Source organism: Portunus trituberculatus, chromosome 50, assembly GCF_017591435.1.
Source record: "Portunus trituberculatus isolate SZX2019 chromosome 50, ASM1759143v1, whole genome shotgun sequence".
Taxonomy (NCBI): Eukaryota; Metazoa; Arthropoda; class Malacostraca; order Decapoda; family Portunidae; genus Portunus; species Portunus trituberculatus.
Genome location: NC_059304.1, coordinates 222,501 through 240,000, shown reverse-complemented (window position 1 = coordinate 240,000; position 17,500 = coordinate 222,501). Strand labels below are relative to the sequence as shown.

The 17,500-nt window shown below is 42.3% G+C and overlaps 1 long non-coding RNA gene across 1 annotated transcript; it reads left to right on the top strand.

Moving 5' to 3' along the window:
* Nucleotides 1-3,910: 3,910 nt before the first annotated feature.
* On the top strand, nucleotides 3,911-7,396 carry LOC123499863. The gene is made up of 4 exons (XR_006673140.1): nucleotides 3,911-4,041; nucleotides 4,831-4,855; nucleotides 5,065-5,194; nucleotides 6,969-7,396. It is a non-coding gene; the product is annotated as an uncharacterized LOC123499863 (long non-coding RNA).
* The last annotated feature ends 10,104 nt before the right edge of the window (nucleotides 7,397-17,500 follow it).

The window sequence follows — 17,500 nt, the reverse complement described above, 5'->3', positions numbered from 1 at the left end:
ACAACGAAAAGTTAAATAAAATGGAAAGTTGAATAGAGATAACAAACAAGTAACTAGAAATAAATGCACACCTTAAAAAATAAAATAAAATAAAAGTGAGTGGGTAAAAAACACATTGAATGTTTAGTACAGTTTCTATTAGAATGAAGAAAAAATATCCACAATAAAAACGTGGACTTGATAGATTTCAGTAACATGTAAACAAAATACAATGACTGCTTGGCTTTTCCTCCCCTCTGACGATCCTCATTGGAAAAAATAAGATTCCCTGCAGATATTTTCTATTTCCGGATATTTCATTGTAATTCCTTACCTGCTAAAATATTAACGAGAACTAACCTTACCTAACCTTACTTTCACTTTCTCAAAAAGTCATCATATTCTATAAGACTCATTGAAGTCTTTACAGATAAACAAACATACCATAAGGGAAGATGATGGCAAGGGGAGCATAGAAAAAGTACAGGATGTTAAAAAGTAGGGACAGGAATTACCAGAGAATTAAAAAGAATGAGGGACGGCAATAAAGAGTGAGGAGGGATAGAGGGGCCCAAAGAAGGGTAGGAGAGGGCACGAGAGGTGACTTGGAACAGGCCACTTCCCTGCGTCTTATAAATGAAGTGACCTGATTGAAATTTATGCCTTTTTCATGTGACAGCGGCGCATTGTGGTGCCTGGAGGAAGCCACTGTCGCGATGATACACTGCTGGGGGAGAGGGTTTTATGACCCCCGCCCTTTGTGCCGCAGACGAGCGAGGCGGAGAGAATCGGAGGTTATGGTGCGAACTTCGATACCCGAACAGGACCGCTCAGAAATGTGAAATATACGCGTCGGTTAAGTGAACAAATAGACGGAAAATAAGAGAGATATTAGAGTGCACAGTCAGGTGGCAGATAAGAGAATGTTGGACAAAAGTGATAAAGAGAGGGAAACAAACAGCAGAAAAGGCAAATTGAATAATGGCATAAACATATATGCATACGGATACATCTATAGTCCCAACCCTCCAGAGTCCCAAAACACAATGTGGTAAATCTGGTGTTCACTTGTCAAATGGCAGGTTGAGATTAGCGCCCCGTTTAGGTCGCGAAGGTTTATCATAACGAACAAGCACTTATTGTTGTTCTGCAGCAAGCAGATGTATGCAGTATATGAATGGTCAATCCCTTATTAATAACGTGGATTATATGATTTCAAATATTTTTCTCCCCCTGAGGAAGAAAAAAGAATCTGGCGATCTTGAGGGATCCTCAGGACGGTGAGTACATGTCCACTCACCTCGCCACCCACATGCCTACCCTGAGAATATGCTGACGTAATACACAAGGACGAGGGAGACGGAATGAGGGAGGAAAGGAAGGAAAGGAAAGCGCGGGGAGGACATAGGACGTGGATGGTGGAGGGAGAGGAAAGAAAAGACATGGTGGTGATGGTGGCGGCTGCGGTGGAATTCGCACGAACGCAGTAAAAGACACCGAGGACAGCTAGCGGAATGGTGGCCAGAGGGATAGAGGGACAGGAGGAGGGAGGAAGAGAGGGAAAGGACCAAAAATCACCTAGCCATAAATGAAAATTCCCAGATCAAAGGTCAAACTAAACTTGTGGGCCGAGGTTGCGGTCGCCTCTCTCTTCCCTAATTAGCATCAGTGACTGGAAATCGGTATGAAATTTTAGGGAAAGGCTCGCTATTAGGATACCCGGCAGGAGGGAGGGATGCTGCGGGCAAGTCACGGTCGGCGCTCCGTTGTCTCCCCGCCCATAATGTGGTTCATTTGTGCAAACTGAAGACAGGAGACACGACGCGATGATGCTCAAGGGCATGACAGTGATGGCGAGCCAAAGACGGCCGGGGAAGGCTCTGAGGGAGAGGACTACAGGTCATGGAGACAGAGAGAGAGAGAGAGAGAGAGAGAGAGAGAGAGAGAGAGAGAGAGAGAGAGAGAGAGAGAGAGAGAGTTTAAAAGGAGAGTTGACAAGCCAAGCAATGATGGAATGTGTGTGTGTGTGTAATTCACCTCGGTCGCATGCTGGTCACCCAGCCGGTCTTCCCCATTACGGAGCGAGCTCAGAGCTCATAGACCGATCTTCGGGTAGGACTGAGACCACATCAACACACAACACACACCGGGAAAGCGAGGCCACAACCCTTCGAGTTACATCCTATTTACCTATTTTTCTATTTACAGCTAGGTGAACAGGAGCCACACATTAAGAGGCTTGCCCATTTACCTCGGCGCTTACCGGGACTCGAACCCGGGCCTCTCGATTGTGAGTCGAGCGTGCTAACCACTACACTACGCGGTGTGTGTAATTCACCACGGCCGCCTGCTGGTCACCCAGCTAGTCTTTCCCATTACGGAGCGAGCTCAGAGCTCATAGACCGATCTTCGGGTAGGACTGAGACCACAACACACTCCACACACCGGGACAGCGAGGCCACAACCCCTCGAGTTACATCCCGTACCTATTTACTGCTAGGTGAAGAGGGGTTACACATTATGAGGCTTGCTCATTTGCCTCGCCGCCTCCGGGACTCGAACCCGGACCCTCTCGCGTGTGAGTCGAGCGTGCTAACCACTACACTATGCGGTGTGTGTTTCACTGTTTGATGTGCTGCAGTCTCTGACGAGACAGCCAGACGTTACCCTACGGAACGAGCTCAGAGCTCATTATTTCCGATCTTCGGATAGGCCTGAGACCAGGCACACACCACACACCGGGACAACAAGGTCACAACTCCTCGATTTACATCCCGTACCTACTCACTGCTAGGCGAACAGGGGCTATACGTGAAAGGAGACACACCCAAATATCTCCACCCGACCGGGGAATCGAACCCCGGTCCTCTGGCTTGTGAAGCCAGCACTCTAACCACTGACCTACCGGGCGTGTGTGTGTGTGTGTGTGTGTGTGTGTGTGTGTGTGTGTGTGTGTGTGTGTGTTTCACTATTTGATCTGCTGCAGTCTCTGACGAGACAGCCAGACGTTACCCTACGGAACGAGCTCAGAACTCATTGTTTCCGATCTTCGGATAGGCCTGAGACCAGGCACACACCACACACCGGGACAACAAGGTCACAACTCCTCGATTTACATCCCGTACCTACTCACTGCTAGGTGAACAGGGGCTACACGTGAAAGGAGACACACCCAAATATCTCCACCCGGCCGGGGAATCGAACCCCGGTCCTCTGGCTTGTGAAGCCAGCGCTCTAACCACTGAGCTACCGGGTGTGTGTGTGTGTGTGTGTGTGTGTGTGTGTGTGTGTGTGTGTGTGTGTGTGTTTATTGAATCAATAGCTACAAATGTCGCATCTTTTCAGCACTTGCGTACAGAATAGATGAAGTTTTTTTCTTTTTTTTTTACAGTTATTATGTAATTTTGTCATTATCGTTATCATTATTACTATTATTATTATTATTATTATTATCATCTTTATCATTGTTATTATCATTTTATGCTATGCTTTATTTATTTTCAAAATTTATTAATTAAATAATCAATATACTTATTTGTTTATATATTTATTGCAAAGTAAGTCAAATTAAATTAAATTAATGTGTTTATACATAGTCACCTTTATTTGACTACTGTCCATCAACGCTGATCAAATACTAATACTTTGAACCTACGGTGTAGTAAGGAGTGGCTTTCATGATGAAATGCATCCATGGTATATACACATTGAGATTCTGCACGAAATAATTAGTCTAATAAATTAATGATCCACGCTTCCTCTTTGAAGTAATCTGCTAATCTATTACTAAAATCACTAAAAGAAAAGAAAAGAAAAAAAGAAAAAAAAGAAAAAATCCAGTAACTCCAACAAGTGTCTGCTGAAAGAAGTTGTAATGAATCGCCAACATGTTTAAAAGATTAACCAAGTAACCCATACACGTGCACCGGAACGCGTCTCGGGCAGCATGTCACTGATGTCAGACGTGAATCACGTGATACAACTCCTCAGCGACTTGGTGTTGTTTTGCGCATTCAGTACTTACTTCCTGTTGGGGCGCCGCCGATCAGCAAACACTAAAAGGTAAAGACATGGAAGGTTCAGTGAGGGTTTGTAGATATCATGGCAAAGTGTTATGAAAGGTGTAGGAATACATTTCGTAGTGTTGCTTGTCTTGGCAATAAATAGATATCGTCACAGGTTGACATAATTTACAGACATTATTAGTAACTAACGCTATATTTATTGAAGTAAGAAGTTCATAATAATAGTGACGATATAATTTAGTAATGAGAAGAATTTCAAGTTTCTCTGACCAAAGCCTAATTATTGTCATAGACCTTTACTCATGTGGCTATTATTTTCAATCGTTAAATCAATAACAATATAATAATAATAATAATAATAATAATAATAATAATAATAACAACACTGGATACAGAAAAAAGATAGACTAGAGATAGAGGCTTACACATAAATGTGCAATAGGCTAACGCTTCAGTGACTAACGCACAAAGCATGTGATAAAGTTATATGTGTTCATGGTGGAAAAGAAAACTTATCAAGTCATAATTACAAAAATTAAGTCTATAAAATACTATGACTAAGAAATATACATAAAAAAAAAGTTATTTATATGAACAGAGCATAACAAAGTAGGTTGGCATTTTAAAGGCCACTAAGGGTGGGCATTAAGCTGCGCGCACCACTGCTCTTACTTTTCTTAAGAAAACCACAATACAAAGAATGGAAATTACGGTTTGAAATGTAAAACCAGTTGAATATAATCTTAGGAAACTTGCAAATTAATAAAGATCATCACTGATGATGATTATGATAATGATGATGATGATGTGTTTCTTTCTGTTTCAGGAAGGATGGCGGCATGGGTGACCAGGTGCCTGCAACACACACACACACACACACACACACACACACAGTTGCTTATATCATCTCGTCTTGTCTTCTGAGAGAGAGAGAGAGAGAGAGAGAGAGAGAGAGAGAGAGAGACTTGAGGCATTGGAGTATACAATATTGGACATACATTTATCAATAACTCTCTCTCTCTCTCTCTCTCTCTCTCTCTCTCTCTGGCCGTTCCGTCAGAGTGGTGGTGACGGCGATGAAGGAGGGCGGGCGACGTCCCTGTCATAGCTATGGAGGAAGCATTCGCGAGGCGGGGGGCGGTATGGGCAAGAGGGCGGTAGCGAAGGAGGAACAGTACTTCTGGGAGGAGGTAAGGCAGGTTTACTTAGATTATATCTAAAGTCAACTTATTCATGAAGTATAATTAGCTCGTAAATTTTAATGATTTGCTTTTCATGCTTGTGTGTCAACCGAGTGGTGTGAATAATAGACGATTGCAAACTGAGCAACAGGATAAATGAGCGACAATAACCAAACGACTCGACCGAAAACTGATCGACAATTTAGACAGTTAACAGTTGACGATTTAAGAGAGAGAGAGAGAGAGAGAGAGAGAGAGAGAGAGAGAGAGAGAGAGAGAGAGAATTTGGTAGTTAGCAGATCGGCGCTCAATACCTTTTGCCACTGGACAGTGTTGGGTCACACCCTGTCATCGTATCCTTTCCATTATTCTGTTAGAGACGTTACTCAACCAACATCATGACTGACTTCGTTATTTCACAAAGAGGGAAAGATAAGCTTGTTCACGAAGGATTCATCTATACAAATAACAGAACAGGACGAAATATCAGATATTGGTAATGTGAAAAAAATGTAATGTCAGAATAGTATCAGTAGGTGATAACGATCTAGCGGAAGTGCGAGTAACTTGAGAACACCTGCATGCACTACGATGTGGAGAAGCTATAGTGCAGAAGCTGAAAAGAAACTTGAAACAAAAGGCAGTGGAGCAGCTAATGCCACACGCAGCTATACACTTATCATCAGCGAGGAACTATCGGCATCACTGCAGCAGCAGCTTTACCAGAGTGCCAGTCCTTTGTTTACCGCTACTAGACAGTGCAGGACCTCAGTGCAGCCAAATAGCATTAAGAACATAGCAGACTAATAGATAGTTCTACCTTACGTAATTACAATATCTCGATGTCCGTTTCTCATTCATGCTAATGAGAGAAATATTCGAAGAAGGATAATGATATTTGTTATATTGAAGACAATTATGATTACTTGTTTTACTCAAATATGTGCATTGATGGAACTTTTCAAGTAGAGCAACAAAAAAGTTTTCTCGGCTTTAGACAGTACCTACATGAAAAAGTAACAGAGACGGTATTTCCCCTTGTTATGCCCTTATATAAAATAAGGATTTACCTGGACATTTTACAACGATTCTAAGGAACTGCAAGATACCTTAAAATTCCAAACATTAAAAAGCGATGATCATCAATGACGATGGTGATGGGGTTCGAATACGCTGCTATAAATGACCACCAGAATATGTTTCCACTCGGACAAATGTTTTCGTTTATATTTGATTATGGTCAGTCATTACACAAAGAGACATAAGAGGTTCTGTTTCAAATCCAATACAGTAAAGAAATTAGTGGAACAAGGCAGCAGGAGAGGAGTACCAATGGCCGAGCTTTTGTTGTCAGTGGTGTTTTGAGATCATTTGAAATTTTATTTGATTTTGTTGCTCAGTTGATTGTTGCCTCATAATTATTTTGCCTAACCTCTGACTATCGTTTAGTTTTCCTGTCGACTAACTGGTTCTTACTTTGTTGTCCTGTCCACTAACTGGTTCCCACTATGTTGTTGACCAAATGACTGTCACTTAGTCGCCCCTGGACCATGGTGGACCATATATATTTATGTCCACTTTCATCTGTATTTTTTCCAAACCTTCGTGTTATTTAGTAATAGTATTTATAAATTTACTTTTATATTATTGTTATTATTATTATTATTATTATTATTATTATTATTATTATTATTATCATTATTATCATTACTATTATTATTATCAGAAATAGTAGTAGTGGAAGTCATAGGTATTCCCGTAATCTTGCGTTCATTGCCTTCAGGAAAGACGTCAGATCGCACAACTTCGAGAGGAACTAAAGAAAGGTCGGTTAGACTCCAAGTTGCAATGCAAGGATCAGCTGGAGGAGATGGTGATACGGCAGAGGGAACAGATAGCAGAGCACCAGCGACGGGTACAGTATCACAAAGAAGAGATAGAGATGCACCACAAGGAATATGAACATCATCTTGAGAGAATCGCTTACCACAAAGACAAGGAACATAAGATACGGGAAAAGATGAACAAGCTAAATGAGAAGGAGGAAGAACATTGAATGTTTATCTAGGTTTCTCTTCGTTGTTGATTATGTATTTATTAAAAAAAAAAAAAGGTGCACGTTTTTAAGTATGTTTTTCTTGGTTTATCTTGCGTAGTAATTATGTACAGAAAAAAAATGTTATGTTATTAAAAGGAAGATGACCAAATGAGTAAAATTAGTTTAAAGGAAAACATTAATAAAAAAAAAATTCTAATGGAACATCTTTCTTGTACTTACTTTAGGTTTGTATACTTTACATTTGCAACGGGAAACACTTATTCTATTGGAGCATTTGAAGATATTGTCGATTTTCAAGAAACGAGAACTAGAGCATGGAATAACATCCTTTTTACGTCATAAAAATAAAGAGGTTCAGTAACTTTTTTGAGTTCACTAAACTAATCAAAAGTGAAAAGCAGAGCAAAATGATTCTTACTTCGGCGGTCTGGCAACTCAGGCACGGCAGGTTCCCCCAGCCATTTGCCGTCACTACATGTTAGCTCGGATGAGTCTCGCCATATTTTCGTTACACATCAAGAGTATACCGTCTTTAATGCATCCATCACAAACAGACATACCTGAAGACGGTTAGGACCAGGCTCAGGCAGCTCCTCTTCACCTTTGATTACAATAAGTGTTCGAGAAAGCTTCACACACAACGAGTCACGCCACGAGCTGGCCGTGTCCCACAGCTTCGGTTCCTGTTTCGAAGCCGTGCAACACTTCACTGATCCGTAACGATTTAATTGAGGACTTTCATAAGAATGTTTGGTGCCTCACTTGTTTCTAATGAGTCAGCAAAAGTATTTGACACTAACATTTTTCATGCAAAGACAACCAAAAGTGATATATACATTAGTTTACTATGTAAAGAAAACAATGGTGTGTGTGTGTGTGTGTGTGTGTGTGTGTGTGTGTGTGTGTTACGCAAATCGTCAATTTACTGCTGACCGCCATCGCATAGGATAGTTATCGGTACACACACACACACACACACTCTCTCTCTCTCTCTCTCTCTCTCTCTCTCTCTCTCCAATGTCCGTTTCCCTTGTAATTCTTCTTGATTGCTTGAATCTGAATTTACCCTGACTCGTCTTCCTCGATCAGCTCAGGGATGTATATGTCACCTGAATAAATTTTATGGACATTAGGACTGGAATTAAAAATTGATTTGTATGTGTGGTACTTTGTTGCGTCTTCTGGCTTATTGGTAACTAAATCAATTATCCTGTCAAGAGGGTTTTATTATTATCATACTGCAAGACACTCTGAATAAATTTAAAACCAGGGGTTTTAGCTTCTGTGTATAAACTAAATACAGTATGAAATGTTTAATTTCTGTCGAGTAAAGCCAGTTTCCTCTCCAAGAACCGTTTTCGTTGGACATACACAACATAGTAAACTGGATTAATTCCGGATTCCAAATGACATGAGTTTGCGCTTGTGTTATTTTTCACGCCCAAGAGACATTCCATTAGTTTATTGCACTGGCTGGTTAGTGACACAGTTGTTCGTCAACCATGACTCGCAACTGTATATCAGTTCAGCCACCACAGCCACGTCAAACACACGTCGCTTATAACCGTAAGGCATATCTGGGTTCGAAGCACAAAATATAGAGCATTTGTTGACGACAGACTGACACCTCATTAGCGATATGACGTCCTTCATACGACAGCTGTCGGTAAACCAGGCTCCTAAATGCTTGTATCTGTCACAGTAGTTAATTAATAACCGTTTATTTCTGTTCTACGTCCAACGCGACCTTCATACGTTCATGACGGTGCTAAGAGAAGCAAGAGTTAGAGATCTGGAACAGCGAATGGACAGCCATTACATACTCCATTTTCATCGGTCTATCTCGGCCATGACTATCATCGTAATCATACTTAACCTAATGTCTAAACAAAAATTCCAGAGAATTCCACTGATTTATTTGCTTTAAGTGCAGTTAAGATTTATTTGTTGTGACTGCTTTGCCACAAAAAAATAACATGGTACTTTCTTTAAGGATCATTATTACTGATCTTCTTTCCTTCAGTTCCCTTGAGTTCATGGTCAATGGAAGGTAATCTAAATTCGTAAGTAAGTTTCACACTACAGTAAGGCATAGTACTGTATTTACGTATAGTAATTCTAAATTTACTTCCATCTCTGAATACTCTTCTCCTCAGGTCCCTTCCTTTCCATTCTCCTTAACTCTTGAGGTCACAAGTGAGCAGCCGCCCAAACTGGCGAATCATTTCTAATTGTCTTGGCGGCGCGTCGGTGATGCTGTTGACAATGAGTAACGGTCAAGGTAACGGTGCCGCCCTTAGGGGTACAGGAGGATAGAAGTTACGGCTGACCTACATTGAGCGAGTGGCCTTGGCGGTGCGGCATAACTTTGGATAACGTTATAGCTTCAACTTTGGATTCCGGGATCTTTCTTTGCTAGCTGCTAAAGATTACTTTCAACGTTTTAAAAGCTGATTATTTATGTTACAATAGGCACAGATATTACGGGTGTACATTTTTCTGCGTGGAGTCTGCCTGGCCTGCTTTAGGTTTAGGATGGATCTGGCTCGCGCTCCCCTCCCTCACGGAAGCCCAAACATAAACACAGACATGCCCTCCGAACCGCGCACGAGCACACAGGAGGGTGTCTCTAGCTGACTAGTAAGGCTGGATAACTATTTTATTTACTGAATTATACATATGTATGTAATGATGGAAACAGAAACTGGCTCTGTAACGCACTTCACTCTATGTAAATTAAATTACTAAAAAAGGCATTACAAGATTGATTAGCATTGTCCACGACGGACTTGCTAGGTCAGCAGCCATCAGCGCAGTGGACTTGAGAGGTTACAATGGAGGGAAACGAGGCCACGACGGCAGATGCTGGGCGGTGTAAACACAGGGACAGATGAGGGAGATGTTGCGTGACTGGCGTAGGGAAAGGAAGGGAGGGGTATGGCGTGGGTGCTCTAAACAACTCTCGTCATGATGGGCGGTCTTGTCTCTTCTTTCCAGGGTGTGGGAGCTGAGGGGTAAGCGATGGGTGGGAGGTGGAGGGATGGTGCAGGACAGGAGGGTGTGGCTGTGGCCGAGAAGGTAATGGTGTTATGGAATGGATGCTAAACTAGGTTACCAGTGTGTTCATTGTGGCGCCATGATGGATAGGCAGGGTGGTGACGCGGGACCTGGTGAGGAGCAGGAGTGATGATGGCGAGGTAGTATTGAACAGTATGGTTTGATATAGAGGCCAGGAGGGTGGGTAATGGCGTGGTGATAACGAGGTGACTCTTGAATGATACACTGAGATGGACACTAGTCTGGCAATTTGTTTTGGTGATGAGCCGTGGATTGGTCAGTCTGGAAGGAGATTTGTCTATGAGTGCAGCATTAAGACACATGAAGAGAGGACATGCTCAGCAGACCTGCCTGCGATGAACAAGAATGATAAGTGAAAATACACAAGGAGAATTAAAAGTTGAAAATATAACTTACTGAACTTTTGTCCCGTTCACTCCCTCCTGCTTTCTTCGTAACTTTTTCATTAGTCTTGGGAAGTTTACGCATTAATGAACAAATGAATACAATGCGTACATTTAAACACAAGTACAAGTAATCATATGAGTAGTTCTTATAAGGTTATCTATTGGCTATCTTTCTTAGCCTTTATTGATATTGCCATACGCTTGCATGCATAACTTTTCTTTGGAGAAGATGACACCTAGAAAATGAAAATACCCCTGCCAGTCACACTCATCCTCTTGAATTAGAGTTCTTTGGTGATTGCTTTTGATAAGGACGGGGATTAAAAAATAACGTGATTTTCATTATTGCTTATCGACCTCTAACATGGATGGTGCTAGTTTGATGCTCCGAATTGGCTTTGTTATTCTGAAGAAAGGAGACTGGTAGGCGAGACAGACAGACAGACACAAAAATACAGAGACAGGTAGAGGGACAAAGAGTAACATGCATGCAGATAGAAAAGAGCTAATAAAAGGGCTGGAGGATCGATAAGACAGATCGACAAACATAAGGGTAGACAGACAGGTAAAGAGACACAGACAGACGACCAGACAGAAAGGCAGGCATACAGAATGTTCATAGAAGTAAAGATGTCGTGTCTGAGCGGAAGTGTTAACAGTACATGCCATATTACAAAATCCTGACGCTCCTATTAACAAGATAAACAATAACAGTATGAAGCATTTACATGGCTAACAACATCGATGCGTCAACACATCACCCAAGATAAAGACTGACTTATACCACGGGCAGCACAAATGAGCACAAAGGAAGAGGAAAGCACAAGTCTATCCCTCTTTACCTATAAGAGAATGTTTATAAGGACTAATGTGATGCAATATAAGAGAACTAGGAAAGCGAGGGCGAAGAACGAAGAGGAGGAAGAAAGCAACAATGTGAGGCCCACACTAGTCTCGGCCAGTAATTCGGTAGCATTGATCGATAACTGATCAGAATTGTGGGTAATGATAGCCATCTGACGCTCCCCTCGCCAGCCCTCTCCCCTTGCCTCCCTTCACGCATCCCCTTCGGCCTCCCCTCGGCCTCCCTTCACCCCTCATAACCGCCCTCAACTGCCCTCACACACACACACACACACACACACACAGAGAGAGAGAGAGAGAGAGAGAGAGAGAGAGAGAGAGAGAGACCACTAAGGAAAAAAAATAGAGAGAAGGACACACACACACACACACACACACACACACACACACACACACACACACACACACACACACACAGGGATGGAGAGCAGGATGGAAAGCAAGGAGTGGGGTTGGGTGGGGAGGTTGAGTCGCGCCCTATCTTAATCAGGGAAACAGATGGGATGTGAATTGTGAATCCATTCTTTTATAACGAAGACAGACGGATTACATAAAGAAAAAGTGCTATGAAATGTGTGTGTGTGTGTGTGTGTGTGTGTGTGTGTGTGTGTGTGTGTGTGTGTGTGTGTGTGTGTGTGTGTGTGTGTGTGAGAGAGAGAGAGAGAGAGAGAGAGAGAGAGAGAGAGAGAGAGAGAGAGTGAACAATGGATAAATGAGTATAAAGAAAACAATCTGTAATTAAAAACAGTGAAATGAAATGTGCAGTGTAAAGCATTGATGGATGAAAGAAAACCACGAAAATAATAAAATAAAAAGTCTATTAACTGAACCCTTTAGTACCAAGACACGTTTTCATTTTAATTTTGGTTACTATTTGTTGACTTTATACAGCTTCAGGAACCTATGTGGGGATTAAAATAGTGAAACCTTTGGCCATTAATCTTCTGACCTCAATAGACCCTTCCTAATGTCAACAAAATCGTCTAATCATACTCAAAACTCAAGCATCCCAGTAATGAAGGGGGTTAATGACACAAATATAAGATGACAGTTTTGCCGGATATCATCATCATCATCATCATTATCATCATCATTATCATCACCACCATCACTACCACCACCATCATCATCAGTAGTCAGTCATCAGTAATAACAATTTAACCTGACCACTGCGACCTGAAACAATTAGCAGCAACAGAAGCAATGCGTGAAGTCGTAATGGGTATCAATGGTTAAGTCGGTGAAGGTATCTAGAGTAAATGGTAATTAGGGAAAGGTGTATTTAGTACCAGTCAAAGGATTAAGTTCAGATACCTTATGCAAAATATCTGCAAGCTTGTGTGTGTGTGTGTGTGTGTGTGTGTGTGTGTGTGTGTGTGTGTGTGTGTGTGTGTGTGTGTGTGATTAATTCTTTGTTTAATTAGCAATGTCTTTCTGCATTAATATCACAGTTAATTGCTTTTCACATTCTTATCACACACACACACAAAAAAAAAAAAAATTCATGTCACCTTTTTCTCTTCCTTATATCCGTATGTGTGATTGCCATGTTACCGTGGATGTTTTCTAATACATTCGTCAATGTTTTTTTTATTCATCAATGCTTTTCACCACACATTTCAGTACGTTGCATCCTTTAATCAACATTCATTTCTCTATTCATCTTTTTGCGCTCTCTCTCTCTCTCTCTCTCTCTCTCTCTCTCTCTCTCTCTCTCTCTCTCTCTCTCTTAATCTATCTCCCTATTTGGTAATCAAACACTGTCTCATTTGATAAGTCTATTAGTCTATTGTCACTCCTCCCCTTCACCCACAGCCACCCCTCCCCCATACCTTTTCTATACACCGTCCACTACCACCACCATCACACCCTATAGTTACCCCAGACACCGTATTCTCCCATCAGGCTTGGATGACCCAAGCTAGGGAAAGCTTTGCGCTAGCCTAGATCATCATTCAGACCTATAAAAAGTTCCATTGCCTTCCTCGTGGCCCCTGCAGCCTTGAGTTGATGTGCTGCCATGGGACGTGACCTCACGGGTCCTGATACCTCTCCCACCATCCACAGGTCAGGTCAGTATCTAATCTTATCCCCGTCCGTCCCTGTTTCTTGGGAGAATTTACCCAAGCTCTCTTCAAATTAACTCGACCTCTGAATCACTATAGGTATAGTGAGTCACCTGTGACAGTAATATACCAGTATCTGTGCTGAATTGCCCCGGATCGTGTTGTTCATTACCACAAAACTTTCGTCAACTGCAATAGGCAGCTTCCAGCCTTACTTCGTCCACCGTGCTGTATTATAGAACATCGGTAAATTAAAAATTCTGATAATCTGTTTCGGCTGCATCATTCCCGGCCCTGTGGGGTACATGTGGTGGAGCATTTCCTGGGAGTGCTGGAACTTCTACAGCTGTTGTATTGATTGCCGATGCTCTTGCTCTTTCCTACAATAAATACTGAAATTTCTATAAATGAATATCAGGGTAAAAAAAATCGGGAAATCTTACTCTGAAATCGCTTAGATGTGAACATTTATAGTTAATGAAGATGGGAGATGCAGCAGGCGGAGCGGAGGGTAGTGGGAGGGGATTGAACGGAGAGAGGGACGGGCGGGGGGAGAGGAGGTGGCTGATGGATAGTGGTTCTTCCCCATCAGGGAAAGAGGGAGGGAGGCCAGGGGGTGGCTCTGCCCGACCGGCAGGCAGCTGCGACTCACGTGAAAGTGAAAGGATGAGAATGGAATGTGAAAAGACGATCACAGGTTCCCGCGACCCTGCGCCGCCACGCTGGGAGGCGAGCCGCACCTCCACCGTCACCACCATCATCACCAGCTCCAAGACAACGTGGCGCTGTCCTGGTTTGCTGCTGACTGGAATGACGGTGGTGGTGTTGAAGATGATGGTGATGATGATGATGAAGAGGCGGAGGAGGAGAAGGAGGAGCAAGATGATAATAGTAATAACAGTAACAATAATGATAATAATAGTAATGCTTATGATAATAATGATGATAATGATAATAATAATAATGATAATAATAATAATAATAATAATAATAATAATAATAATAATAATAATAATATTATTATTATTATTATTATTATTATTATTATTATTATTATTATTGTGTGTGTGTGTGTGTGTTATTTTTATTATTATTATTATTATTATTATTATTATTATTATTATTATTATTATTATTATTATTATTATTATTATTATTACTATTATTATCATCATCATCGTTGTTGTTGGTGATATGGTTATCCTTAGTAATAGCAGCAACAGGGATACTGCCAGGAAAATTGTCGGGGTTATAGTATTGTAGCAGCATCATGTCGTCAAGCACCACACGCAGCAAACACATCATTAAGTTCTCTGCATCGCCAAGACAAGCAAAATGCAAGTGAGTAATAGAAGAGTGGATGGGTGGAGTCACACTGGCGGAAGAACAGTGAACTGGGGGCTCTGATGCTTGAGTAATTTCACAGGTTGACAAGGAACCGTCATTAATCCCAATCACCGGTAATCAGCATTAAGCAGGCTCACCAGCACCGATAGAGACCATGAGTAGATAGTTTCCTCGCTTCCCACCTGTCCTGGCTGACCCTTGACCCTACCATTAGCCGAGACTCGAGTTGTGATTAGAGTTATTTAGCTGCGGACCTCACCCAATCACGTGTCTCCCAAGTCCCACCTGACCTGACATGCCTGGTCGTGTGGGCTTAGCGCAGTGGTCCCCAACCTAGGGGCAAATTACCCCAGTGTGGTAATGACCCCATATTTTTGGGGTAATGGATGTTTGGCATGGGATGAGGCAATCAGTTTACATTTTCATATAATTTCAATGAAGATTTCTATTAATTTTTTCTGCTTTCTATGTATGAACTAAAATTACTTCTTTTCGTATTATAGATTTGCATTATTGTGTTGCATAGTTTCTATTTTGTCTGTTTTTGAAGTATGAAATAGAGTTACTTTTTTTCCTATATTACGAGTATTTGTTCATTGGGGTAATGGATGATTGTGAAATTGTATTTTTGGGTAATCGCTGCGAAAAGGTTGGGAAACACTGGCTTAGCGGATCCTGCCTGGCAGGGATGTGCTGGTGTGGAAACAGACCTATGGGAAAATATAACAGAGAGAGAGAGAGAGAGAGAGAGAGAGAGAGAGAGAGAGAGAGAGAGAGAGAGATGTTTACAATAATATCAATATGTCTACTGATCGGATCAAAATTCCTCATTTTAGTGTATCCACCACACTTTATTTTTCTAAATTTTGAGTTAGAGAGAGAGAGAGAGAGAGAGAGAGAGAGAGAGAGAGAGAGAAATTATAAAACGTCATCACAGTGTCCCGTCACCTTTGCCTTACATTGGTACTGTACCTGTACTACCCGGATTTGTTCTTTCAATTTTGGCAGTTTTCGCTCAGCCTCTGCGCGTGGCTGTGATGCCTCAGAGAGTAGGGTTCAAGGATGACATTATAGCACAAGAGATCTTTGACGGATTCGATGGAACGACCGCTTTAGCCATGACTAGTTGTATTGGTGAAGATGAAAAATATCCCCCGTATCTTGATTCCAGATCCTAACAATGTGACTTTATGGCCTTCTCTGTCGAAAGTTTCATTTGTTAAACTGACCATGGAAGGTTATCAGGTAGACCACACCATTCTGCACCCAGAAATACATACCACCTTCAGACCGTTTTTAGAGATTGTATGTACACTGGTTACTACCTGTGTATGCCTGTTCCCACAAAATACATGTTCGAGCAGAGCATATGGAGTTATATCAATCAATTAATAATGACAGTCTAGAGTGTTCGTGATTACAACTCAACACATGTTCTCATTATTCTTTCTCTTCATGCACGGACACACTCTCTTGGCCAACAATACGAGCTGGGGCGCGAGTAGGTGGTGAAGGGACTGACTTGACTTTTTTGTTCATTATCGTGACGCAGACAAATGGCTGAGCATGGAGTAACAGATCTCTCTCTCTCTCTCTCTCTCTCTCTCTCTCTCTCTCTCTCTCTCACACACACACACACACAAACCGCGTAGTGTAGTGGTTAGCACGCTCGACTCACAATCGAGAGGGTCGGGTTCGAGTCCCGGGAAGCGGCGAGGCAAATGGGCTCTTCATGTGTGGCCCCTGTTCACCTAGCAGTAAATAAGTACGGGATGTAACTCGAGCGGTTGTGGCCTCGCTTTCCCGGTGTGTGTTGTGTATGTTGTGGTCTCAGTCCTACCCGAAGATCGGTCTATGAGCTCTGAGCTCGTTCCATAATGGGGAAGACTGGCTGGGTGACCAGCAGGCGACCGAGGTGAATTACACACACACACACACACACACACACACACACACACACACACACACACACACACACACACACACTGAAGCATTTCAGTAAGGTAATACAATGCCAGTGAATGAAGCCACAAGCAAACATAACACGAGGATAAAGCAAGTTTACCAAAATCCCTCAAAGACTAACAAACAAGATACTAATTCGTTCCTCTGCTACCCATTTTCTCTACTCTGTATGGATTGGATGCAAGAGGATCAAAGCAACACAGTGGAAGGACGACCAGCATTTCGGCCCCACAGAGCGTGATATCCTAATCCTCCCTTCCTCGAAGTCTTTCCTGTCTAGGCGACACATCTCGTAACGCACCACTGACCCCCTCCCCGACGAAAAACACATCCCATTCCTTCCCCTATCAAACCCTGACCCCCTTAATTACAGGTGCGTGAGAGCAAAGGGGAGAGAGGAGAGAATGAATGAGAGGAGGAAGGGAACGGAGGGAGGGGGAATCAGGGCAAGGAGGGGGAGAAAGAGAGAGAGTCTGGATAGCGGAAGGAAGGTGGCAGGAAGAATAACAGGTGTGTGTGTGTGTGTGTGTGTGTGTGTGTGTGTGTGTGT